Source organism: Anoplophora glabripennis, unplaced genomic scaffold (assembly GCF_000390285.2).
Source record: "Anoplophora glabripennis isolate ALB-LARVAE unplaced genomic scaffold, Agla_2.0 scaffold24, whole genome shotgun sequence".
NCBI lineage: Eukaryota > Metazoa > Arthropoda > Insecta > Coleoptera > Cerambycidae > Anoplophora > Anoplophora glabripennis.
The window spans coordinates 1,919,157-1,946,767 of NW_019416404.1; the positions used below are offsets into that span (position 1 = coordinate 1,919,157).

General features: G+C 32.2%; 1 protein-coding gene across 1 annotated transcript in view; it reads left to right on the forward strand.

Moving 5' to 3' along the window:
- Positions 1 to 321: 321 nt before the first annotated feature.
- Positions 322 to 27,611, forward strand: part of LOC108910970 (neural-cadherin-like) — a 313,375-nt gene continuing 286,085 nt past the window's right edge. Inside the window, exon 1 of the mRNA XM_018715762.1 lies at positions 322 to 412. The gene's annotated coding sequence lies outside the window, so the exon portion shown is untranslated. The remainder of the gene's footprint in view (positions 413 to 27,611) is intronic.

Consider the following 27,611-nt stretch of genomic DNA (forward strand, 5'->3'; position numbering starts at 1 on the left):
ATAGAACTGTTGAAAAAGTTAAAAATTAAAACTCTCTTAAATCTGTACGAGTATGAAAATGACAGATTTTTAACAAAATTTATAGATTGGATTAGATTAGATTCTTACTTGAAATTTTAAACGATAGTCATGGATAAACTCTAAAACAACTTTTATAGTGTTTTTCTTTTTTTCCGATGCAAAATTTTTCCGCATATTTTGAACCTCCAAGTACACAAGAATTTTCCAATCGTTGATCTTTTAGTAACGCAATTCTTTTCTTTTCTAGTGACCAAGTTCATCCGGATTGGGATCGCCGATAAGAATGACAATCCTCCGTACTTCGACAAGGCTCTATACGAGGCGGAAGTCGACGAAAATGAGGATATCCAACACACCGTCCTCACTGTCACCGCCAAAGATCACGATGAATGTAAGTACCCCTTATTCGTTATTTATTGCATCCGGAAAAAGGATATAAATAATATACCTTGCGAGTGCTTATATATGAGATTTTCTGATAAGCCGCGACGCGGCGGAAATACATATGTGGGAAAAACCCCCCGACGGCTGAAGACGCATTCACGCGGGTGTGAATGAGATTCGCACTCGGGAAAAATAAACGCGATTAAATTAGGGAGGACGCGATGGCTGGCTGCGGGTGATCTCGAGATGTCCCAAGCCCTCGAGCTTACCGCAACACCTGTGATGTATTGCGTTGGTGAATGGAAAAGCAAAAGACTAAAATTGGAAACCTTGTCGAAAAAAGCAGTATTTTCCATTTATTAAAAAGGATCAGTGAGGGAGAGAAAGCAAGAGATTAAACCATTGGAGAGGAATTGAGTACAACGTTATATAACTACATACTTCACTATCTGTTTTTACCACATCCTTTTCTTTTTCTAAATACGGCTTTAGCATGTAAACCACATAAGTTGTGAAATAGGCGATATGCGCTTCGTTTAAGGCATCGCTACCAGCAGTACGAAGAACATTATCCAGATCGCGTTATCCCGTATCGTACGATGTTTGGTTATTTACATCAGCTACTAGTAAAACCGGGGTTTTAAAAAATATACTGTTGAAAATGAGGACCCACAAATGCTTAATGAAATCGCAGATAATCCAACAGCAAGCTCTAAGGAGACTGGTCAGACATTAAATTTTGGCACCTCAGCAATGTGGAGGGTTCTTTAAAATTATCAGCACTTTTACCCGATGATTTTACAAGTAGGATGGGTCTGTGTCCATGGATACAAGAAGGAATAAGGCGTCCCCCTGAATTTTTTGCACAAATACAGATAAGGCCATCAATTTCTCTAGATATGACATAATGAATTTTTATAGCAACTCACATGCAATATCAGAAAGCCATAATCAGTATCAGTTTTCCCTTACTACGTGGATGGCAATTATTTCTTTTTTCAAGCAGGTTGATTAGAAAAAATTGTGGCAGGTTTTTTTGAAGAGGATTTGCCAACTCTTGAAGTAGTCCCTATTTTGTTAAAGCAACAATCTTGTATGCAAACGGTACTCCAACCCATTTCAGTTTAATTGCTCGGCAGGATTTAGATGTTGCATCTATACAAATAGTTGTATAGATAGAAGAGAAGCACAGGCTTGGCCTCCATAGTCCCAAACTTACACCTCGATTTCTTTCTCTGGAGATATCTAAAATAATTTGGTTATACGACTTCAACGACATTAAAATCACTCTGATCGGACTACCCCTGTGCCCAGTGATCGCGACCGAAATTTTGTTACACTTTGAAAGTTTATATCCTCTAATCACTATCATCTAGCGTTACACTACCGATTCCTTAAAAATTTCCAATGTTAGTAATTAAAGAAGTCTGTCTTTAAACATAAATACATTAAAACTAAATGTTTTCACATATATTTTGATAAAAAAAAATCACGATTTATTTTATTAGAAAAATTGATATTAATGTAAGGGATTATTATTTCCCATATAATAGGAATTATATGGGAAATACTTATTAACTCTTAAATCAATACTGATATGGGCTATTACCAATTATTAGAAACTCTAACAAACAATACACAGGTCCATTCGTCTTTTAGGGTCTAGTTGCAAACTAAAAAAAATAACTATGATACTATGACTTTCAAAAGTCCTCTTAACCCTATTTGAATTATTTTAGAAATTCTGACAACGGTGAGATGGTTACTCAAGCCTATATTTATTAAAATCTAGTAAGTTATTTCCATATGATTCATACTTTTCATCGTACAAACTGGCTTTTGAGTGCCATTGTCTCCTAAACGGTTCATTTTTCAGGCTTCCGGTCTGTTGTTTTCATGAAAATGTTCAGGCTTTAAAATAAAAATAGCACCATACCAAGGGTAACTCAAAAAAATAAAAGAAAATAAAAAAGTGATTTAAATGCGAAAGGACTTTTATATCGATGTGATCTCAAAAAGAACGATAAAAAAATAAAACACCAAAATTTTGATGTTTTGCATAAGAGCGATGAATTTTAGGGTTTTATATGTGAAAACTGCATAACAAACTAGTTTTCATTTCATTTGTAAATTTTTTATGAGAACAAGCAAAATGTTTGTATTTTAACAGCTATTCTAAATTTTTAAAATTTCAATTTTCATGATACACACGAACAATATACTTAATTACTATTTCATTTCGGTGATAACAGAGTTTTCGTTGCTATTCACAAGCGTAAAACTAAATGAATAAAATATCATATAATTTTTATGTATTTAATCTATATTTAAATTGATTTCAATTTATCTAAATACACTTCAACCTGTCCCAGTTTTATTTACATCATTTTAAATTATTAAAATATATATTTACTAATCAACGTTAATCTTCAGTTATTACAAAATTGGAATAATATAGTATAAAATATTTAAATTAAATTTCCTACCCACAGTCCGTATTAATTAATTCTCTGATGAAATGAATTTGCAAAGTTTTAAACGCGGTTTATCTGCCATTAATAAAACTCTTCCGCTGCTAGGTGCGTCCAATGTACGTCAGCACAGAAACGAAAAAATCATGTGCATGTTTCATTAAAATCGAAAACCGAACACGATATTAAAAATTTAAAACATCATTTTTACCCGCAAATAGCCGTTTTTTTAGCCATATTTGTGCGGATCGCATAATAACAATAGTAAGCTGAATGTTTAACCAAATAGTAATCGGTATTGTTTGTAAATGTCAAACTAACTGTACTTTCCATTGTTTTGTCATTTTCTCGATATAAATCTGCAAAATAGATCTGTATGCCATAAGCAATATTGTTGCTAGCCATTTATTTACAATCCTATAATGTAATAAGACCTAGAGATCCAGAATGATTGATGGCTACTTATAAATATTTTGCGTGCCGCTCCTTATTTTGTTCACTCTTCGTAGTTGGCAACATTGACAGTAATTTACTTCGTTCAGTGGCGGACTAGGGCAGTGGCAATAGGATCACATATTCATTTTAATCACAAAAATACAACACAAACAGCAGAATGTTGGCATTAATTAATTTGAGGGGTTTATGGGTTTATTAATTTGTTAAAGGAATGTATTTAATAAAAATGAATGAAATATTATTATTATTATTAACCTCAAAACTAACATAAGAATAAATGTTTAACAAATATTTATCTACCTTGTTTTTTATGCTAATTTCAAAGCAAGCACACACGGGAAGCACACGGCGTCTCTAAAGTGACTGATCGTGTCGGTTGGAAATCTAAGAAAACGGAAAGTAATTTTGATCAAATAGAGGTAAATCTTTGGTAACATTTACGTATGACGTCAGCTTCAATCATTCTGAAACGCTCGTATAATAATAACTTTCCAAAGACACTTCGTAACGTTATTTCTAGTTTATTTTGTTTTCAAAGTGGCACTAAGATATGACTTGAGCATCACAGAAATCAAAAGCAAGGCAAAAGCGCTACTAAATTTCATTATGTACAAGATTTGTGTACCTAACTGTTGAATAGTCGGCTACATTATAAATAAAACATAATACACAATCTACAACACTAAAATATGAGTGCAAACGAGTAAAACATGAAGAGTCGTAGCCATACTACAACTACAAGTATTTCCTGAGAAGTAATTACGCCAGTAATTATCTTTAAATCCGTAGTCAGCTAAAGCGAGGCTTTATCTTTGGAGGAAATACTCGTTGCAATGCAGGTTGTTTAGTCGTAAAAGGGAGATTTATGATTGTTTTTATCTTAAATTACAAAAAAGTCACTTCCCCTGCATCGGCTTCCTTTAATAACGTTGTTGCTACAGTAGCATCAATCAGATCTTAATTAAAAAGTAAGAACTTTCCGTCGTTTTCTCTGAATTCCTGGTCTTTGATGACCCTTTTATTTTGAGCGTTTGTAATTACGAGATTAAAATTACTTTTAGGCAGTAACTAAATATTCTCCGTGTTAAAAAAAGAAACAGGTAAACATACAGAGTGCCCGGTAAATTTTTTGAGGAAACTCAAACTTCTCCCCATACCACCTTTTATGTGAAATTTTAGCGTAGGTTATTACAGATAAGTGACCATGATTTGATCTTAAAACCGGTTTTTTACTGTCACAAGGCACCAAGATTAGCCCCATCACATATTTTTTCAAAATTTTGACAGATGTCATACTGAACATTTTTCTTTGAAAAAGATACTCTCCATTTATTTTGATAAAATAAACAAGTTTCGAAATTTATTTCTAATCTGTCTATTTGTTGGTTTTTTATTTTTATTTGTGCTATTTCCCAAGTTGATTTTGTAATTATTTAATTCTTCAAATTAACTCCCCCTTTTTTATTTTGTATTTATTTTTTTCCACATTTACAGTTATTACAACAGAATCTGTTTATCTGTATTTACAATTGGTTAATAGCAATAGTGACCTAATAGTTTTTCCTTTTTTTGTTATTGGATTTCATAATCATTGAAAACTAGATACTTCTTTCCAACTTATTAATATATTTGTACAAAGTGAAATAGATATTTGTGTTTCTGAGGAGGAGAAGATAGGACAGATTTAATTACAGGGAATTCTATGTCTGTTTTAGCGATCTTCTAATATAAACTCTGCTCAATGTGATTCCACAGGATGACATGTTGCAAGTTTCCTATTTGCTATTTGATTAAATACACAGTATGGGGTTTCGGCTAATCTTATTCTGTGTATATGTTTGAGGTATAAGCTTGATTTGATCTAATTCCAGGCATTGTTTTAATCAATCGACGGTTTGATACAGTTCAATGCCATTTTTCTTTTGGGATTTGTCGTTCTAATTGTTTGTAATTTTTCCCTGTTCGACTCTCTTCACATTTTTTCCCCATTGTTTGTTTTCAATTAAGGATTGCTTGTCTATCACAAACATATAATCGATTATTTACAGTTGTGCAGTCTAATTGACAAACTCCCACAAGTTGCCTCCTACATGTTAAAGATATTTAACAAAATTATATTTAAAAAATGAAAACGATTTTATTGTTTATTCGACAGCATCAGCTAAGAGCAAAAAGTTGCGGAAAATAACTCATTAGTTGAGTATAACATAATCAAATATCGAAGTTTCCTAATAAATGCAGTTGCACCAAACTTCCTCGCATAATTCGAAAACAATTTTAACCTGATTGCTTCGTATCCTCCACAGGATATTCTTACTTAACCGTCTCGATTCCAACAACTTCCACACAACAATGAGTTTCAGTTTATTCCGTAATAAGCCTGCGACAGGTTCGGAAGAAAATTGGTTTATTTATTTAAGCCCTGCAGAGATGCGGTTAAAACATCTGCTGTCAGTTTTGTCATGTGTTTCACTATCTTTAGTTCATGTTGCTTTGGCTGAATAATGCAACTGCAGGATAAAAGCTTCAGTTTAACTGATCGTTGCCTTAGAATTACAAGTCAAATTTATGTACAACATTTCTTTATACAGGGTGTTTCTGAAAAAAGCGCGTTCCTAGAAAAGGGTGATAGAGTGCACAAAAATAAGTAACTTTTATTAAGCAACTGAAGGTCTAAGACATTACGTTTTAAATTGAAAAAAAAAGTCATATGAAGGTTTAAACAAATTTAAAGTCGTTCCAGCTGTACCTTTGATATCGAAGTTGCCGCGCGCCGTAATGCCGAAATTTATTCAAATCTCGTTTAAAAGTATGAGACGATGTGCTCTACAAAAATTGTTTAAAGTTGTTTCTAGTGCTAATAAACATACTTCGAAAGGACGGTCAAAATCAGTCAGCATACGTGCAAATACTCCTGGCATTTGTCGAGTTTCATTAACTTCAGCAAAAATAGGGTTCATATCCCGACTTCGTGCTGGCCAACATATAGGACCATTTTATCCCATTCGTAGGGAGAAGCACTTTTATACATGAAGAACATTTGGGCATGGATTTGTAGGAACGCCTTCCAACAAATCCGGTAAAGCGTTTGTTAAAAACTCTAAATAAGAAGTACCATTTAAATGTGCAGGTATCAATATCGGACCGAGTAATTTGTTAACAAAAATACCAGTAGATAAGCTATAGGCGTACGGCGCCAAAATCCCATGTGTTATGGAGGTTCATTCTGGCCATTTTTAACCAAATTTAGATCGGCCAATCAGATGACAGTATTCCGAACAAATCATATTATGGCGCGAAATTCAAATCACGTAATTAAGGACGCGAAGGATAATGAAAGGATAACCGTCACGTAATTAAGGATAACCGTCACGTAATTAAAGGTAACCGTCACGCGAAAAAGGATAATGTGACGGTTATCCTTAATTACGTGACGGTTATCCTTTTATTATCCATCACTGAAAACCGTTGCTGGAACCGAGATCTCTGTACAACGCAACGTGAGAATTTGCATCACACCAATAGTGAATGTTGTGAAAATTTAATATGTGTAATTGATGGTATATGAAAAAACAATGCTAAAATCCACAGTGGAATTTGACAGAGTCACTAAAGTAGGGATCGAACGTCGGCCCTAGTCATCTGCGATTCATTAACTAGGACCATGTGTTTGCTCAGATGATCCCTTCCTTAATATCGGGATCATAAAAGCGGTAGTCAGTAAAGTATAGAACGTAAAACAGTTAAAATATGAAAAAATTTTAGTACTAACTGTGTCAAAAACAATTTTTAAGACCAATATGAACTATACGAATTGTCCGAAAAGGTGGTAAGTCTAAATCGAAGGCATTAATATCAGTTTTTGTGGTTAACGACTCATAACGTACAGTATTGCTAAGAGAAATACATTTTTATTTTTCCTACGATGTGAAATATGTTTTATATTCATTTCGATGTCTTCGCTGAATTTATTTCCATAGTTAATGCCGTTAACGTTTAGAATTCGGAATAAATTTCACGTGTTTTTCGTAAATTAAAAAATACTGCACCTCATACCTATTCCTTCAGAGAGTATTATGTTTCCTGCCGACAACAAAGGCCTCTTTGTGCCGACACTACAGGTGTAAGCTTTTGTGCGGGATCACAGCCGAATAAAATGGAAGCAATAAAAAACACTTTATCCGCTCCGGCGATAAGAGCCCATCGGGCCCCGGGGCGATATTTCCCGTAAATGCATTAAAAATTTCCGAATAAATCAACCTTTTCAGAATTCCGTACCGTTCGCCCTCCATAATTACTTACTGCCGAGAGCCGCACTCGATACCGAAACCGTTCCGGCAGTTAGCCGCGTCCACTGCTGAATTATCGTCCGCCGTCACATTGCATAGGGCTCGGGGCATTATATTTGCCCTTGCCCGAGGCCGCTGTTCATGAAAAGCTGCCCTATTGAGCGCTTCAAAAACTTCCGACTCTCGACTGGACCGGGGAAAACGTAATAGGAAAAAATACGCACTACAGACATAAAAGGCTTTGATCAGCTACGTTTAAAAGACCTGCAAAGCTACAGTCAAAGAATTAAGAGTTAAATTCCACACTGAAATAACTCAACGTGAATATAAGTATTAAGCTAAATCAAATAAATTTAAGAAAATAGTTTCTAAAGAATCTTATCAAGCCAATGTTCATCAAGACCAGACATCTAGGTATGCAGAATATATCTAACCCTACAGACAAATCTAACCATTCATATTGCGGAAAACAACTACTTTATGCCTCACTAGCATTGAATTACACCACCATTTTCAATGCACGCACGACACCTTCGAANTAATGTTTAAATAAAATCTTGAAATTTTTATTTAATATGTAATTTATTTATTGTATGCATAGAATATAGAAAAAGATATAGATACAAATAATTATTTATTTATGTTTATAAAACGTGTTTATATTTTCATTATCATCGTATTATTAAAGTTTTTCACTTTTTTACAACATCATTGCTGTTTTCAGTTATAATAGCAGCATTTGAATAAGTACTGTTTTCCATTATTTTCAAATCAGTGTTTAACTAATTGTAAGTAGGTACCACTGTCACATTAACAGCAAATGCTGACTTATGGTTGGTTATCCTCGCAAGAAATTGGATCATTTTATTTATCACAAAAACCGTCAAAACAGAAAAATTAAAAGATAGGTATATGGAGATGTAATATAGATAGATATAGAGTAAATTTTTACAACAGATTTTGATTAAATATACAGGGTGTATAATTTAGAAAAACCAAGTTTTGGCGGTTTGGTCAATCAAATGCGACAATAAATATGAAATTGAAATAGGTCGAAGACCATTAGACCATTAGAGATGAATATAGGGAAGCTTTATAAAATTCCCCTAAAATGACACAGCAACAATGAAATGTGTGAAATTTTAAGTAGTCGTAATAGGCTGATAGGGCTTTATAATATTTTAATGAAATCTTGATAATTGAATTCCTCTCATTATGATATATTGATTTTAAAAAAATCATCAAAATCGGAGCCGTAGAAGCCGAGATATTGAACGCCGAAGAGGGCGTCCCCTCCCCCCGGTTTTGCGGCTCAAATGGTCGGCTTGGCGATATTCACTGAATTTTCATAAAAAGGGCACACTGTGATAATATTTATAAAAACACATACGAAAAGTTCTTAAAAAACCTACCAAATCTATATTTTGTTGTTGTTACATTATGCATAGTTTTGCAGCTAACGCTTGTTGACTTTGACACTCGATATCTCGGAACTTTTAGGACCGATTTGAACGTTCTTTTTTTCAAGTTAAGCGCCTTTCCGAGAACTGTTTTTTTTTTACTTTGGTATATTTTCCAACCCGCAAAACCGCTTCACGAAAGTAATTGCTTATAAAGTCAACATTTTTCTAACTTTTAAATTCGCTCCAAAAATTATTCAAATAAAGAAAATTGATATTTTAACGATTCTTTATGATTGTTAAGGGGTCCAAGTAAGTGTAAAAAAATTAGCGCAGATTAAAATGTCTAACTTTAACCCCAGCACTCACGTAAAAAAATAACGACATTTCACGCTGAAATTTAGTAACAAATTGTCTCATACCAATACTATCAAACCGATTTGGATCGGGTTTTGGAATTTCGTTTTATAATCGTTTAAAGTACTTACATCTACACTTATAGTGGAATTGGACAATTTCTTGCCTGTCACTTTGACACTTCCAAATTACCTCGATTTTCATCACTTTCTTATGTTGTTTTGGCTATTTAGCAACAAAAATATGATATGTGCAGGTATCAAAACAACTCTATCTTATAGCAAATTTTATGGCAAACAATTTCACCAGTAATAGTTTTTTCTGTAAACTGCATATTTAAAAAGTTATGTTGGAAAATGTTAGAAAAAACACGTCATTTTTGAGTATTTTTTCAGTTTTTATTTTTTTCTGCAAATAGCACAACTTTTTTTCTTGGCGCAACCTTATATTTTCATTGTGTATATTATTTTCGACCGATTTTTACTAATATCTAAGTTACGTCAAGCAACAGCCATGTCAATGTGTAATTCTCCTGGACTATAAGACAATAGCCCGTTTATTAAATACACTATGAATCTTATAAGCTTTTAATATCTTCAATAAAATTGAAACTTACTTTATTACTTCTTAAGTACTTCTTATATTTAAATATTTAACTTTTTACTATTTTTTACTATTTTTTTACTACATATAATTGACGAGTTCTACACCCTAAGGATAATTTGTATTTCTTATGCAAAGTAAACTAATAAAAATTTTACTTACTTACTTACTTACTTACTTACTTACTTACTTACTTACTTACTTACTTACTTACTTACTTACTTACTTACTTACTTACTTACTTACTTACTTACTNTACATCAAGTAGGAGACTGATAATTTTTTCTCAGAAAGGCTTGAGTTTAGGACCCTTGTCATATAAGGTTTTTTTGTTTATTTTAATGTATGTACCGTCTCTTAAAAAGGCAGTCACCCTGTATAATACTACCTTTTACAAAGATCGTCATGTAAAAACGGCTACTATAGAAATATGTTACTGTTTTGACAACAGGATTGTAAGTAAGATGTCAAAACGATAAGATTTTTCTATAGTAGCCATTTTTGAGCGTCGACTTTTTCCGACAAAAATACAAGACAGGTATTACTTTGAATGATTACTACTTTATCCTCCTGAATCTATTTTGACTTAATTGGTTGTATTCTGAGGTTGTGTTGATTCATTTTAATACTCTCTTCAGCCCGTTTTTTAAGTTCTAAAGCTGATTCAATGAACTTTGATGTATTTGGAAGTTGTTTTCGTGCGAGAAGTAAAGTGAAAATGAATATGAAACTCCCTATCCATCACGGATGTTTTGTCACGTGTATCAAACAATTTAATTACGTCTGTGCGTTGATATTGAAAATGAATTTGCCTGAACTCTAAAAGATTTCAGTCAATAAAAAGAGGTCAGTAGCCGAATCCTTCTATCGCAATATAACCATGACAATGTAGTCTTTCAATCAATCTTTTTCTGAGGGACACATTTCTCATAAACGAATTCCTGACTGCTTTTTATGTTTTATTACATTTCAACGTAATCATTTAAGATTTAACAACCCAATAATTATTAAAAATTCGATTTTGTTTGTTAGGTATATTAAAATTACAGCATTGTAAAAGTTTCCCAAATTCCTACAAAGAAAATACAATTACACAACATTTTTTCGTTAAATATCTCACTTGATTGATTGAAAACAAAAATAGAAACTCATCGAGCATCCTCAATCAGTCCGATCAAAAAAGTTCCGAAAACATATCTCGCGTGAGGGACGAACCCCGTGAACGGAATATTTATCAATTCCGCAGACAAAGTTGTCAATTTGTGCACTCCCCAATGACCTATTGATTAGGCATTAGCCAACCGAAAGGAGCTAACCCCTTGGTAGCGAAAAAGTTTTGGAAAACGCCGAGGTGTGCGGAATAACAAGAGGAGTTGATACACAGAAATAAGGGGTCAGATATGCCAAGTGAAAAAGTTAAGGGAATCTGGCTTTACTGGCGAAAAAACATGAATACTTCTTAGGCCGTTTGGGGGAAAAGTTTTGGAAACTCATTCGAATGTGTTAGGGGTGAAAGGCGAGAGGTGTCTTATTAGATGAATAATTTGATGGATTACGGTGTCCGAGGTAATATAAGGGATGATATAAAACCATGGAAAGCTGTATTCAAATTTGTAAATAGCCTGGGATTTATTTCAAATAGATGTATCTCATAATTCTTAAGTTATTATTTATATACAGGTATTACGGGGTAAAAATATTGCAATTTAGCCAAACTTACCTTAGTCCAAAAGTTGATCATTAAAGAGATACAGGGTGTTAAATGTAAAATATTTTAGTTTTTTTTTCATTTATTTCTTAATAAATGCAAATATCCACACAAAATTTTGGGGTTTGGGGTTCTTTGGGTCGAGGAATTAAAATCTGTTCACATTTTTGATATAGTTCATAGAGGGCGCTAGCTGCAGTAGATTTAATATGTTAAAATCGACATAACTTTTTTACTCATACTCATACTCGTTTAAAAAAGTCTGTAGAAGTGACTACAAACATGATTTTTATAGCTCATAAAAAAATTACGAGAAACAATGGTCATAGAGTTTGGGGATAAGTAGCTCTTAATAGAACCTGACTCAGTTTGATAATGTAAATATGAATATGTTCACACAAAATATGCCGTAACACAATAGTATTAACAGTAAATCGGAGCCCTAAATGATTTTTTAAGTCTTTATGGAGAAAAGTAAATCATTAAATAATAATAACTAATAATAGGAATATGGTCGTTCTGTTTTAAATAATGGACACTAAAAATATGCATATTTGGAAAGTATATCTATGCATGCAAATTTTTTAGCATTCAATTTTGGAATAATTTTTTGAATTCAGTGTTTCAATTCAATGAAGTTTTTGTAATTTTAACAATGCCTGAAAAAAACTTTTTTAGACCTTACAAGTGCAAAAAAAAAATTAATTCGCTTCTCGCCATAACATCCTTGCTGTGATCAATTGTATTAGCATTGTAGTAAGAAATTAAATGGATAGAACGTAAAAAAATGATAGAAATAAAAATGCGCTACATTCACATTTAATTTTTTATATAGACCAATTTAGGGTTAATTAAAAAATACTTGGATTTCATTATCTTTTCTATTATGATAATAGCTTGTATATTTATAAATTGGAACATACTGTATAAGTTTTTAAATACACACGCCGACTATACAATTTACTGTGGTTTATGCCGCCGAATAAAATAAAAACCCATAACTCCGCTGTTTATTAACGAATCGTGACGAATCTTTTTTCGAATTGAAGTTTTTTATGCTCTTTTAATACACGTAATAAAATACTAAAAAAAATTATAAATTAAGGGCGTATTTAAGGCCATAACTCGGGAAATAATCCACTTACGGATTCCGGCTTTCGCATAAATTATTTGTCTACAGTGAGGAATGTTATCCGAAGAAGCCTCTGTGATAACATCGCGATTTATTATTGTTTATTTAAAATGGCATAATTGGCGGTTTGTTGCAAGTAACTTTTGACCGGATTGATATTTTTTGACGCTCGAGACGTCGTTTTGTAGATCTTTTAAAGACTAACGAAAAAGTAATTTTCCATCTCTCTGTAGAACCGTCAGAAAAAAAGTTACAGTCGAAAAACGCGAATTTCTAACGTTTGATCAACTTTTAAACAATGCCGCCCGCCTTTTTCAACGTGAGGATACGGTACATATTATTCTACACTATTTTTACTATCTGTTCACAAAAAGTCTGCCTGACCGAAGAATTGTGCATGCATACCCCTATGTTTCCTGGTCTAAATGACCCGCTGAATCCGAATCTAAACCTTAACATCAAGAAACTCCTCCTGAAACCGGTTTTCGAGATTTCAAACAGAATTGAATAGTCAGTGATTGGAAAAACATTGGATTTCATGATTTCATCGCATGTAACTCCATAATTCAGTAGTCACATAACTCCGTAACCTATTATTTGAACGATTTTGATCTCAAAAACTCACGATCACTGACTGTACAGTGAATGAAGTGCTATTATCTTTTTTTAGTGTAGATAAAAAGAGACAAAACCCGAGCGACTTCGAAATGATGAAATAAGAGAATTGGAAGACTTTTATATAAGAGGATCCATCAGACCTATGTTTTCTCAATAAAGAACAATTTCCCTGATACCACAGAGTTACCCCAATTTGCACTAACTACCGGCATATCCTGCCGGAGGTCCGAAACCGAAATCCGCCACCTCCTAGGCCACTAATTGTTATCGCTATTGCGAAGCCCCGCCTCCCCTCCCCCTTATCAGCATACGCTTTGTATTAGATAATGCCGCGCTAAGCGAACCGATCTGGATCTCCAGTTACCCGATACGGACTACTTGGTCGCAAATGGAGGCCGCAATATGGTCATGTATCATGACAAGTGTGCGGACGCACTCTGGATTTATGGAGCCGACAAGCGGGGTCGGATCGATCGCTCTCATAATGCAGTTTTATGGCCCTGGGATCCCCATAACTCGTTAGTCGCTTTACTTGCCTGTCTCCAATTGATTCAACGCTACCGATTCGGAAGGACCGGGGTGTTTTTAATGCGGCATCGTAAAAGCGCGTTGTACCATTAAATGGCCTATTTCCCAATGACACGCGCTGGAGTTACAGGGATTTACCGGATTAAGCGTACGGTTCTTTTATGGGTGGATGAAATATTAAAACGCTCTGGGTGTATCGGCTAGGCGGCCACGAAGGGATCCGATGAAATTAATCGTGGACTTAAAGCTGACTGGCCTTATTTAAATACTTTCTTACGAGATTGAACGTGCTGTCACGGTGCGAATGTTACAGGCTCCTTCTAGCCGCAGTGACAATTTATTTATTTATTTTACTAATTGCTGTGCAACAGTTCTTTATAAAACTTTTATAAAACCAGGGCCGGACTAAACAGTATTTAAATTGTTAACCCACAAAGATCACACTTGGGGTAGGCCACCTCAAATGTCACACTAGTGCGAATTGGGATTTTGCCAATTTTGAATCTTTAGATGTCCTCTTTCAATGTTAAAAAAAAACAACGTATTTATATCAACACTGGGGTAAAATTTTCCAAGAAATCGAATGATATAATTAGTTTTGAAAAGAAATTAATTTATTAATAAAAAATGCGATTTAAAAAATTTAGTTTTTAAATTCGTATTTTTTTATAAATAATAATTGATAGAGAAAGAGTAAAAAAGGGATTTTGAGATTCAAAGCCTATATTTTTAAGAAAAAAATACCACATATTGATAAAATGATATCGATTTTTCCCGGTATCTTGAATACAGGGTGTAAGAAGTTTGATTTCCATTACTTCAGCATTAGATAGAGTAATCATAAATTAACAAAAATCTTGTATATTACAGAGGCGTAAGATTAAGTTTTCAAAATACAGCGAGTATTAATATTGAGGAGTTTCATCACAACGTGGCAACAGAGCTTAAGCTAACGCTACACAGCTGGTGCATACCACGTGTGCACGCGGCAGACTTGTCCTACGGAAAAAATGTAAACAACTATGATTGTGAAACATTTAGTAACAAGACTATTGTTTTCCAGTTTTTAAACAAATAAAATAAAATTTATCGATTTTGTAGTACGAAGATAGTGTTGTGCTTAAATTTTAGCTTGAATTTTAATAATTATGAATCTCTTAAAACAGGAACTCAACTTTTAATCAAATTATGAACTTGAAAAATATGTAATTAAAGTACCCAAATATTCACGTCATCCAAATAATCATACGTATTAAAAATAATTTAGGTCTTACTAAAAAGCAAAATTCAGTCATTTTTAAACGTACAAATACAAAACAAAGTACAACATATGCTCAAAATGTCCACCACAATTTTCGATGCAAAACATGTCAAGAAAAGGAAATAGTCGTACGCAAAAAATACTCAGACACGGTCCAATTCCAGATACCAACTGAATTGCGTAATGTCAGCGTAGTACCTCATGTTATCCGCCGCGCCGTTGTCACATTGCTCCATATGAATTTTATCAAATTTTAAATTTATTACAACGCTAAATATTTTTTAGAATTAAGCATAAAGAAGTTCAAAAAAGTGATGAACATTGTATTTTATGGTACTCTATGCACGCATTTATGTCAATATTTCTTAATTAATCGAACTTTTGTACATCAAAATGGAGATTTTGATAATTTTGTTCTCGGAAATGGTCATTTTTGGCTCTTTTTCTGTAAATTGATGTTTATTTTGTACTCTTCTGTATAAAAATACTAATTTAAGTAATATTATCCATAAATATTGATAAATACATGTTTCAATAAAACTATTACATTAAAAAAAGAAACTTTTAAAATAAAAAATTTGTGATCACGCTTTTATGATAAATTTAATAAAACATTTTGATTTCAAATGTCTTCGAATGAAAACTTAATCGATTCAAGCAAGTACGCTCCTCTAATCTCTTTTAAAACCTCTTCCTTTTAATAAACTATTCCCGTTTGATAAAATAAAATAATAGTCCAAAAGAATTAAGCTCAAAACCTTCGAGATATGGCTGTTGCTTGACGTAACTTAGATATTAGTAAAAATCGGTCGAAAATAATATATACAATGAAAATATAAGGTTGCGCCAAGAAAAAAAGTTGTGCTATTTGCAGAAAAAATTAAAAACTGCAAAAATACTCAAAAATGACGTGTTTTTTCTAACATTTTCCAACATAACTTCTTAAATATGCAGTTTACAGAAAAAACTATTACTGGTTAAATTGTTTGTTATGAGACACNTTACTTACTTACTTACTTACTTACTTACTTACTTACTTACTTACTTACTTACTTACTTACTTACTTACTTACTTACTTACTTACTTACTTACTTACTTACTTACTTACTTACTTACTTACTTACTTACTTACTTACTTACTTACTTACTTACTTACTTACTTACTTACTTACTTACTTACTTACTTACTTACTTACTTACTTACTTACTTACTTACTTACTTACTTACTTACTTACTTACTTACTTACTTACTTACTTACTTACTTACTTACTTACTTACTTACTTACTTACTTACTTACTTACTTACTTACTTACTTACTTACTTACTTACTTACTTACTTACTTACTTACTTACTTACTTACTTACTTACTTACTTACTTACTTACTTACTTACTTACTTACTTACTTACTTACTTACTTACTTACTTACTTACTTACTTACTTACTTACTTACTTACTTACTTACTTACTTACTTACTTACTTACTTACTTACTTACTTACTTACTTACTTACTTACTTACTTACTTACTTACTTACTTACTTACTTACTTACTTACTTACTTACTTACTTACTTACTTACTTACTTACTTACTTACTTACTTACTTACTTACTTACTTACTTACTTACTTACTTACTTACTTACTTACTTACTTACTTACTTACTTACTTACTTACTTACTTACTTACTTACTTACTTACTTACTTACTTACTTACTTACTTACTTACTTACTTACTTACTTACTTACTTACTTACTTACTTACTTACTTACTTACTTACTTACTTACTTACTTACTTACTTACTTACTTACTTACTTACTTACTTACTTACTTACTTACTTACTTACTTACTTACTTACTTACTTACTTACTTACTTACTTACTTACTTACTTACTTACTTACTTACTTACTTACTTACTTACTTACTTACTTACTTACTTACTTACTTACTTACTTACTTACTTACTTACTTACTTACTTACTTACTTACTTACTTACTTACTTACTTACTTACTTACTTACTTACTTACTTACTTACTTACTTACTTACTTACTTACTTACTTACTTACTTACTTACTTACTTACTTACTTACTTACTTACTTACTTACTTACTTACTTACTTACTTACTTACTTACTTACTTACTTACTTACTTACTTACTTACTTACTTACTTACTTACTTACTTACTTACTTACTTACTTACTTACTTACTTACTTACTTACTTACTTACTTACTTACTTACTTACTTACTTACTTACTTACTTACTTACTTACTTACTTACTTACTTACTTACTTACTTACTTACTTACTTACTTACTTACTTACTTACTTACTTACTTACTTACTTACTTACTTACTTACTTACTTACTTACTTACTTACTTACTTACTTACTTACTTACTTACTTACTTACTTACTTACTTACTTACTTACTTACTTACTTACTTACTTACTTACTTACTTACTTACTTACTTACTTACTTACTTACTTACTTACTTACTTACTTACTTACTTACTTACTTACTTACTTACTTACTTACTTACTTACTTACTTACTTACTTACTTACTTACTTACTTACTTACTTACTTACTTACTTACTTACTTACTTACTTACTTACTTACTTACTTACTTACTTACTTACTTACTTACTTACTTACTTACTTACTTACTTACTTACTTACTTACTTACTTACTTACTTACTTACTTACTTACTTACTTACTTACTTACTTACTTACTTACTTACTTACTTACTTACTTACTTACTTACTTACTTACTTACTTACTTACTTACTTACTTACTTACTTACTTACTTACTTACTTACTTACTTACTTACTTACTTACTTACTTACTTACTTACTTACTTACTTACTTACTTACTTACTTACTTACTTACTTACTTACTTACTTACTTACTTACTTACTTACTTACTTACTTACTTACTTACTTACTTACTTACTTACTTACTTACTTACTTACTTACTTACTTACTTACTTACTTACTTACTTACTTACTTACTTACTTACTTACTTACTTACTTACTTACTTACTTACTTACTTACTTACTTACTTACTTACTTACTTACTTACTTACTTACTTACTTACTTACTTACTTACTTACTTACTTACTTACTTACTTACTTACTTACTTACTTACTTACTTACTTACTTACTTACTTACTTACTTACTTACTTACTTACTTACTTACTTACTTACTTACTTACTTACTTACTTACTTACTTACTTACTTACTTACTTACTTACTTACTTACTTACTTACTTACTTACTTACTTACTTACTTACTTACTTACTTACTTACTTACTTACTTACTTACTTACTTACTTACTTACTTACTTACTTACTTACTTACTTACTTACTTACTTACTTACTTACTTACTTACTTACTTACTTACTTACTTACTTACTTACTTACTTACTTACTTACTTACTTACTTACTTACTTACTTACTTACTTACTTACTTACTTACTTACTTACTTACTTACTTACTTACTTACTTACTTACTTACTTACTTACTTACTTACTTACTTACTTACTTACTTACTTACTTACTTACTTACTTACTTACTTACTTACTTACTTACTTACTTACTTACTTACTTACTTACTTACTTACTTACTTACTTACTTACTTACTTACTTACTTACTTACTTACTTACTTACTTACTTACTTACTTACTTACTTACTTACTTACTTACTTACTTACTTACTTACTTACTTACTTACTTACTTACTTACTTACTTACTTACTTACTTACTTACTTACTTACTTACTTACTTACTTACTTACTTACTTACTTACTTACTTACTTACTTACTTACTTACTTACTTACTTACTTACTTACTTACTTACTTACTTACTTACTTACTTACTTACTTACTTACTTACTTACTTACTTACTTACTTACTTACTTACTTACTTACTTACTTACTTACTTACTTACTTACTTACTTATTTACTATTTGGTAACATTTTGTCAAACACGCTTAGAAGAAAATTCAGTCGGCTAAGACCTTCCATACACGTCTGGCGAAGGAAGAAGCGGCACCGTTACGGCGACGGATTACAGCGCACGGATGAGGTGTGTAAAGAAGCTACAAAACCGAAATCTGGGATCTACCGTATATTTTGTATATTACTGCAAACGCAGTAGTCACCTTGTTTTAACGTCAAAATTTCCTGAAGATTGTTGAAATTTTAAATAGTACATAGATAGAATGAAAATTAAAAATAAATGTTCTTTATATGTAGACCGGTCAGAACAAAACGGACGCGCTGCATATTGGCAAAAACCGTTCGAGAACATAATTACATTTACGTTAATTTATTTACTAATTGTTTTCCACGTAATTAGGCAATATGCCTGTCTGGGAAATTTGTATCATTTTGTGGAGAATTGAATTTTAAACAGTTTCAACAAATTGCGGCAAGATATCAGCGTGATTCTGTAAGTCAATCTGTTGCCTTCCCCTCCTAACAGATTCGAATGAGTTTCTTAAAGTTTTCACTCGAACAATCTTGGAAGTATAAACGATTTTCTCGCGCCCTTCCTTAACTTTCTCCCTGGGCATTCCGAGCTCTTATTCCTATATCAGCTCCTCTTTCGGCATACCTCGACGTTTTCTCTAAGTTTTTCGATGCTAAGACCCTTCTTAGTCGGTCAACATCTAATCAATATGTTGTTGGAGGATTTCTGCAACTTTCTAGTCAGGACTGTGTATTCCATTTCTAAAGACTATCTCAAGTAAACTCACATCATAAAACGTGTTTGGAAATATGCCCTGGAAAGTCCAAATACATTTATCAGTGTTCTAACAGACTGATAGGAAGTTAACTCTTAGTAAACGCAAAGGCAAATATTTCAATTTAACTGGAATTTGTAGTATGCGCGTCCTAGTTCATTTAAATAATGCAGCTAGTGCTAGTACTATGGGAATTCATGACATAAAGTTGTCTGTACGTACAGGTATATTTAGTGTGTAGCTTACTTGATAAAAGTGCTTTATATTGGTTTCAAACGTAATAAATTCAAAAAAGACATGAATATAAGGGAACCGACATACATGGCGTGACACATTTCTGACTAATATCGAACACTGAAATAGTTCTACAAGATGAATGTTCTATAATGGATATGTCTCCGTTTATAAAAATGCTGAATCAGAAGCTTTTCGCTGCACGATTTTGGATAATATACGGAAATCTAAAAATAGTACAAGTACTAGCTTTTATTAAATTTAGATGTTTTTTAAAATATACAGAAGCTCAGTTCACATTAAATTCATCCTGAAATAACTACTCTGCGGACTAATGCCCTGACCAGCACTGAATTGTATCCGCAATGTCTGGTGAACAACTAGGATCATTCGTCGGCAGAACTACCAGACATATACCAGTTTCGATCATATTAGTTCTCATCAGAATACCATAGATGATCCAGCTATTTTTAATGTCTTAATTACAAATATGGAGTGAATATAGTTAAGATTAACAAAGTGCTACATCTGTGAATGGTCACTGCTACTCAAATAACATCGATATCTACAACTGTGGTAATAAACAGACCTAGTTAGATAACAAACAATTTTCCTACGTCAAAATAACTAAAATTTAACCTTCTTGGTGGCTTCAGGTGAAATATATTCTACAATTTCATATATACGTACATATCTGTAACATATGTAATTTGTTCGGCATTTCTGTGTAAATTGACAACATCCACCACGAGAAGTTACATTTAGAGAAATATGTAGCCATTGGAGTATAATATTTGTCGTTTAAGGAAGTCGCTCATTTTTCTTGAGTCGGGGAAAATTTATGAGGATTTTTACGCAGTTTTATTTCCGACTATTATTTATCTTATGATCATCCAAAAGGAGCCACTACTGTTTCATCAAGACAACTCTCGTGATAAACTGATATAGTTATTTGGAAAATATTAATATTATTAGTCATTTATAAATATTTTTTCGTTCGTGAACCATAGCACCTTCAGAAAGGAGAAAAGATGGAAATCAGAAGGTGCCAGGTCAGGGCTGTGAGCGGGGTGGTTGATGATGATCCAACCGAATGAATCCAAGAGTTGCTTCATAGCATTGGCTGTGTGGGGACGTGCATTGTCATGCAACAGGCGCACTTCTTTCGTTAACGTTCATGCAAAAGAGATCTAGAGATTTGTGGAAACACTGTGTTCATCTCGTCCAAAGTCAATCGATGGTCGCCACGAAGCATTTCCTAGATCTTGTTCACTATTTCATTTATCACGATTGAGGAACGCCCACGCCCTTGTTCATCATAAACATTCTTCTGCTAGCTTTATACTCACGACACCACTTGCACAGATTCCTACGATTCATCACACCATCCCCATAAACAGTTGATTTCGTTAAAAATCTGAAATGGCCCAAGAAGAATCCAGATTACGGTCGCAGCTGGCGGGACTCGGAATAGCGGCACTCATTTCAATAGGCCCTTACAACAACAGGTCTCAACTGCCTGAGACCACTGAGCGCGCGTTTTCCACCCAACACCTTAGCAGTGTTGCAGAATTTGTCGAAAACAAAGACTTATGAGTCTCAATACTCAGTACATATATGTTTCGTTTTAGAGTTTTCAGATCCAAAAAATACCTTACCTTACCTTATCTTACTGTCTACGCCTCCGTTTCCTAGTAGATTCTTGTTACCCGATTTTTTCGAAGCCGCGGCTAGTGAGACTCCAAGGAAGGCGTAGAACTTAGTATTGCGTGGCCCAAGAGTCAGTAGTGGATTCGTAATTATGCGTCTGTCACTATCTTAATTTAATTGACGACTGATGACAGCGATGTCGCTGTGTTTCGCTGTCTGCGATGATTTTTTGCTTATTTTACATTAATTTTAATTGAAAATCTCTGGTTCGGTGACATTACTTTACCTTAGCTTAGCTTACCTTACCTTACGTTACCTTACCTTACCTTACCTTACCTTACCTTACCTTACCTTACCTTACCTTACCTTACCTTACCTTACCTTACCTTACCTTACCTTACCTTACTTTATCTCACCTAACCAATTTTAAAGAACTGATATATTAGCATAGAGTTACATTGTTTGACTCTGTAAAAATTTACAAGCGAAAAATATGTAGATATGTGTATGTTTTCGAGTTATTAATACTTTCATTTTTTTTTGTATACACATTAAGACCTCTAATATCCATTTCCATCTTTTTCCTGACCGCTTATGTGTAACAGACAAGATTCTGGTGGCGCACAGTAAACTGTTAGTTTCCTGATAAGTTTTAAGCAGTTCAACTTGAAATTCTGCGAACTTAGCATACTGGCATAATTACTTCCTAGTTTCCGTAAGATATATGGCAGAGCTAGACTCGAACCCTTATTCAGACGGCTTTACCGAAGATTTGGTTTTATACCGCGCATTTATCAATATAAACGAGGTGCTATTATATAGGTTAGTCCCGCTCGAGTGGTCCCCACAACAGTTTTTCTCACTCTTCTAAATAATACATGGAATTAGCCTCGGTAAGTGTCCCTTCGGGACGACGGCCTCGTTTATTGACTTTTTTTTTGGAACTCTCCCCCAACTTAAATTAACTTTATATACGATTTCCTTTGGTCTGTGTCAAAGAGGACAGAACAAATTAAGGAACTTTCTCCGTGTCCACTCGCCTTTGCTCCTCAGATCCGGGCTGTCACGGAAATAAAAAAAATAATCACGGCCCTCTACTCGTCTCGGGAAATATTAACACATCAAGGATAGGATTTAAGTGGAAATAGTATTTTTCTTTTGCCGAAAAAGAGGGTCATAAAAAAATTTGGTCCTTTGCTGGCGGATAAAGAATATGTAATTAGAAAATGACTGAACATTAATGTAAAGTATAAAAGGTCAAAAAACAACTTTGTTAAGAAGAAGCTTATTTTTTGGTATTTTATACAAGAAATTAAACGTTAAAGTTGATACCGGGTGTAAGAAGTGACTGCCATTACTTCGGCATGAGATAGAGTAATCGCAAAAGAACAAAATAGTTGTATATTACAGGGGCGTAAGATTAACAATTTTCAGACTTGTCCTATGGAAAAAATGTAAACAAATATTATTGTGAAACATTTAGTAAATTTCAAGACAATTGTTTTCCAGTTTTTAAATAAATAAAATAAAATATATCGATTTTGTAGTCCGAAGGTAGTGTTATGCTTACATTTTAGCTCGAATTTTAGTAATTATGAATCTTTTAAAACAGAAACTTGACTTTTAATCAAATTTTGAATTTGAAAAATATATAATTAAAGTACCCAATGATTCACGTCATCCAAATAATCATACGTATTAAAAATAATTTAGGTACTTAGGTACCAAAAAGCAAAATTTTGTAATTTTTAAACGCACAAGTACAAAACAAAGTACAACATATGCTCAAAATGTCCATCACCGTCACGACACCTTCGAATCCAATTTTCGTGTCCTCGCTGAAAAACACATCAAGAAAATGAAATAGTCTAAGCAAAATACACTCAGACACGGTCCAATTCCAGATACCAACTGAATTGTGTAAAGCTGAACAGCTTAGTACCTCGTATTATCCGCCGCACCGTTGTCACATTGCTCGATATGAATTATATCGAATTTTAAATTTATTACAACGCTAATTATTTTTTAGAATTATCCATAAAGAAGTTAAAAAAAGTGATAAACATGTATTTTATGGTATTCCATGCACGCAGTTATGTCAATATTCCTTAATTAATCGAACTTTTGTACATCAACTTGGATATTTTGATAATTTTTTTCTTGGAAATTATTGAGTTTAGGTCATGTAAGGTTTTTTGTTTATTTTAATGTATTCTTATCGTCTGTTAAAATTAAGACAGTCAAACTTCTAACACCCTGTATATATTTATAGCAATAAAATATCCAACGGGCAAAATACAATCAGAGGATAAGAAAGAATTATAATGATTTAAAAAAATAATTGGGAAAAAATTGTCAGGACATAGTAAAATACACACAAAAAAATCTAAGTAATTAAAAAAATGTATAACAAACAGTATGAATAGCTTAGAAGAACACTTATTGAAATTATGTACAGGGTGAGTCGGGAAAATCACACCAAATTCCAGGAATCGACTCTACACGTCAAAATAATAAGAAAAAACTTAAACGTCATGCGATTTTCATTTGTTTTCAAACTGTGAGGTACATTTCAATAAAAAAAAATGAATTTATTGAGCGTTTTGAAGATATAATTGCAAATACATTTACAATATTTTTGTTATTTTATATTCTGATGTTATTAAAATTTTGCTTCTCGTGTTTAATTAGAATCCTCAAAACAATATTAAAATGACAGAATGATGACGTCTTTTCTGAAAACTTCTGAACTAGGAACTTTTCGCTTTGATGAAACGACAATTCTGTCATTTCTTAAGTTGCCATATTGGCAATGCCAATAGCGGCCAATAATATCGGCTTTTCGCATATTTGTAAATATATAATGTACTGGATTATATCACAATGAAGTTCCAACACATATATCTCACTTTATTGACTCGAATTTATGTTCCATTGTAACTTATACAAACAAAGGGTTCAGACAATGCCGAATACCAAGTTATTTTATCTTCAAACACTGTAGACAACTCGTGTCAACTCGTAACAGCAAAAAACACGTTCCAAGTGGAATAGTGTACTTAGTCATTTTCCAAATACTAAAATAAATTTACCTCGCACTCAAACTATTTGTTTAATAGCGTAAAAACATTTAGGGAGCTAAATTAGTAGACCTTACAACTTACCCTTTGTGACTTAATGACTTAATGGTACATACATATTTTATTACTTGGCAATTACGTAATTAAGTTTATAAAGGAGGGAAAACCTATGAAATTGTACTGGTATAGGTACATGTATTTATTATACATATGTTTACCTAAAACTGTTTATTTTTCATCATAAGTTGACTAATTCCACTTCTGTCAGTTTTAAAAATAAATATACCGTATGCGCCTAAAGTATGGAATAAATTCAGTAAAAGCGAATTTTTTTTGGGAAAAATCCTCGAACAGGTCGATTTTTAAATTAAAAAATACATATTTTAGTACAAAAGGCGATTTTCAACCGTCATTTGTTTTCGAGTAATGACGTCATCGACATTTTTTTTAAATAGCAACCCTCTATTTTTTTTCTTGATTCTGGAAGATCGTTTCATTGTCGATCCGACAGTATTAAAATGTTNTAGTAACAAGACTATTGTTTTCCAGTTTTTAAACAAATAAAATAAAATTTATCGATTTTGTAGTACGAAGATAGTGTTGTGCTTAAATTTTAGCTTGAATTTTAATAATTATGAATCTCTTAAAACAGGAACTCAACTTTTAATCAAATTATGAACTTGAAAAATATGTAATTAAAGTACCCAAATATTCACGTCATCCAAATAATCATACGTATTAAAAATAATTTAGGTCTTACTAAAAAGCAAAATTCAGTCATTTTTAAACGTACAAATACAAAACAAAGTACAACATATGCTCAAAATGTCCACCACAATTTTCGATGCAAAACATGTCAAGAAAAGGAAATAGTCGTACGCAAAAAATACTCAGACACGGTCCAATTCCAGATACCAACTGAATTGCGTAATGTCAGCGTAGTACCTCATGTTATCCGCCGCGCCGTTGTCACATTGCTCCATATGAATTTTATCAAATTTTAAATTTATTACAACGCTAAATATTTTTTAGAATTAAGCATAAAGAAGTTCAAAAAAGTGATGAACATTGTATTTTATGGTACTCTATGCACGCATTTATGTCAATATTTCTTAATTAATCGAACTTTTGTACATCAAAATGGAGATTTTGATAATTTTGTTCTCGGAAATGGTCATTTTTGGCTCTTTTTCTGTAAATTGATGTTTATTTTGTACTCTTCTGTATAAAAATACTAATTTAAGTAATATTATCCATAAATATTGATAAATACATGTTTCAATAAAACTATTACATTAAAAAAAGAAACTTTTAAAATAAAAAATTTGTGATCACGCTTTTATGATAAATTTAATAAAACATTTTGATTTCAAATGTCTTCGAATGAAAACTTAATCGATTCAAGCAAGTACGCTCCTCTAATCTCTTTTAAAACCTCTTCCTTTTAATAAACTATTCCCGTTTGATAAAATAAAATAATAGTCCAAAAGAATTAAGCTCAAAACCTTCGAGATATGGCTGTTGCTTGACGTAACTTAGATATTAGTAAAAATCGGTCGAAAATAATATATACAATGAAAATATAAGGTTGCGCCAAGAAAAAAAGTTGTGCTATTTGCAGAAAAAATTAAAAACTGAAAAAATACTCAAAAATGACGTATTTTTTCTAACATTTTCCAACATAACTTCTTAAATATGCAGTTTACAGAAAAAACTATTACTGGTGAAATTGTTTGTTATGAAATTTGCTACCAGACAGAATTGTTTTGATACCTGCGCATATCAGATTTTTGTTGCTAAATAGTCAAAACTACGTAATCAAGTGATGAAAATCGGGGTAATTTGGAAGCGTCAAACTGACAGGCAAGAAATTTTCCAATTCTACTATAAATGTTGATGTAAGTACTTTAAACGATTATAAAACGAAATTCCAAAACCCAATCCAAATCAGTCTGATAGTATTGAGTGGAGACAATTTGTTACTAAATTTCAGCGCAAAATGTCGTTATTTTTTTACGTGAGTGCTGGGGTTAAAGTTAGGCATTTTAATTGGCGCTGATTTTTTTACACATACTTAGACCCCGTAACAATCATATAGAATCGTTAGAATATCAATTTTCTTTTTTTGAATAATTTTTGGAGCGAATTTAAAAGTTAGAAAAATTTTGACTTTATAAACAATTACTTTCGTGAAGCGGTTTTGCGGGTTGGAAAATATACCAAAGTACTAAAAAACAGTTCTCGGAAAGACGCTTAACTTGAAAAAAAGAACGTTCAAATCGGTCCTATAAGTTCCGAGATATAGAGTGTCAAAGTTAACAAGCGCTTGCTGCAAAACTATGTATAATGTAACAACAATAAAAATTGAATTTGGTAGGTTTTTTCAAGAACTTTCCGTATGTGTTTTTATAAATATGATCGCACGTGTGCTTTTTTATGAAAATTCAATGAATATTGTCAAGCCGACCATTTGTGCCGCAAAACCGAGGGGAGGGGATGAATTATAGAAATTGAAATCGCGCGTTCTAAAAAAAAGCGCGCGCGCTTCGGCGTTCAATATCTCGGCTTCTATGGCTCCGATTTTGATGATTTTTTTTTAATCGATAAAGCAAAATGAGAGGAATTCA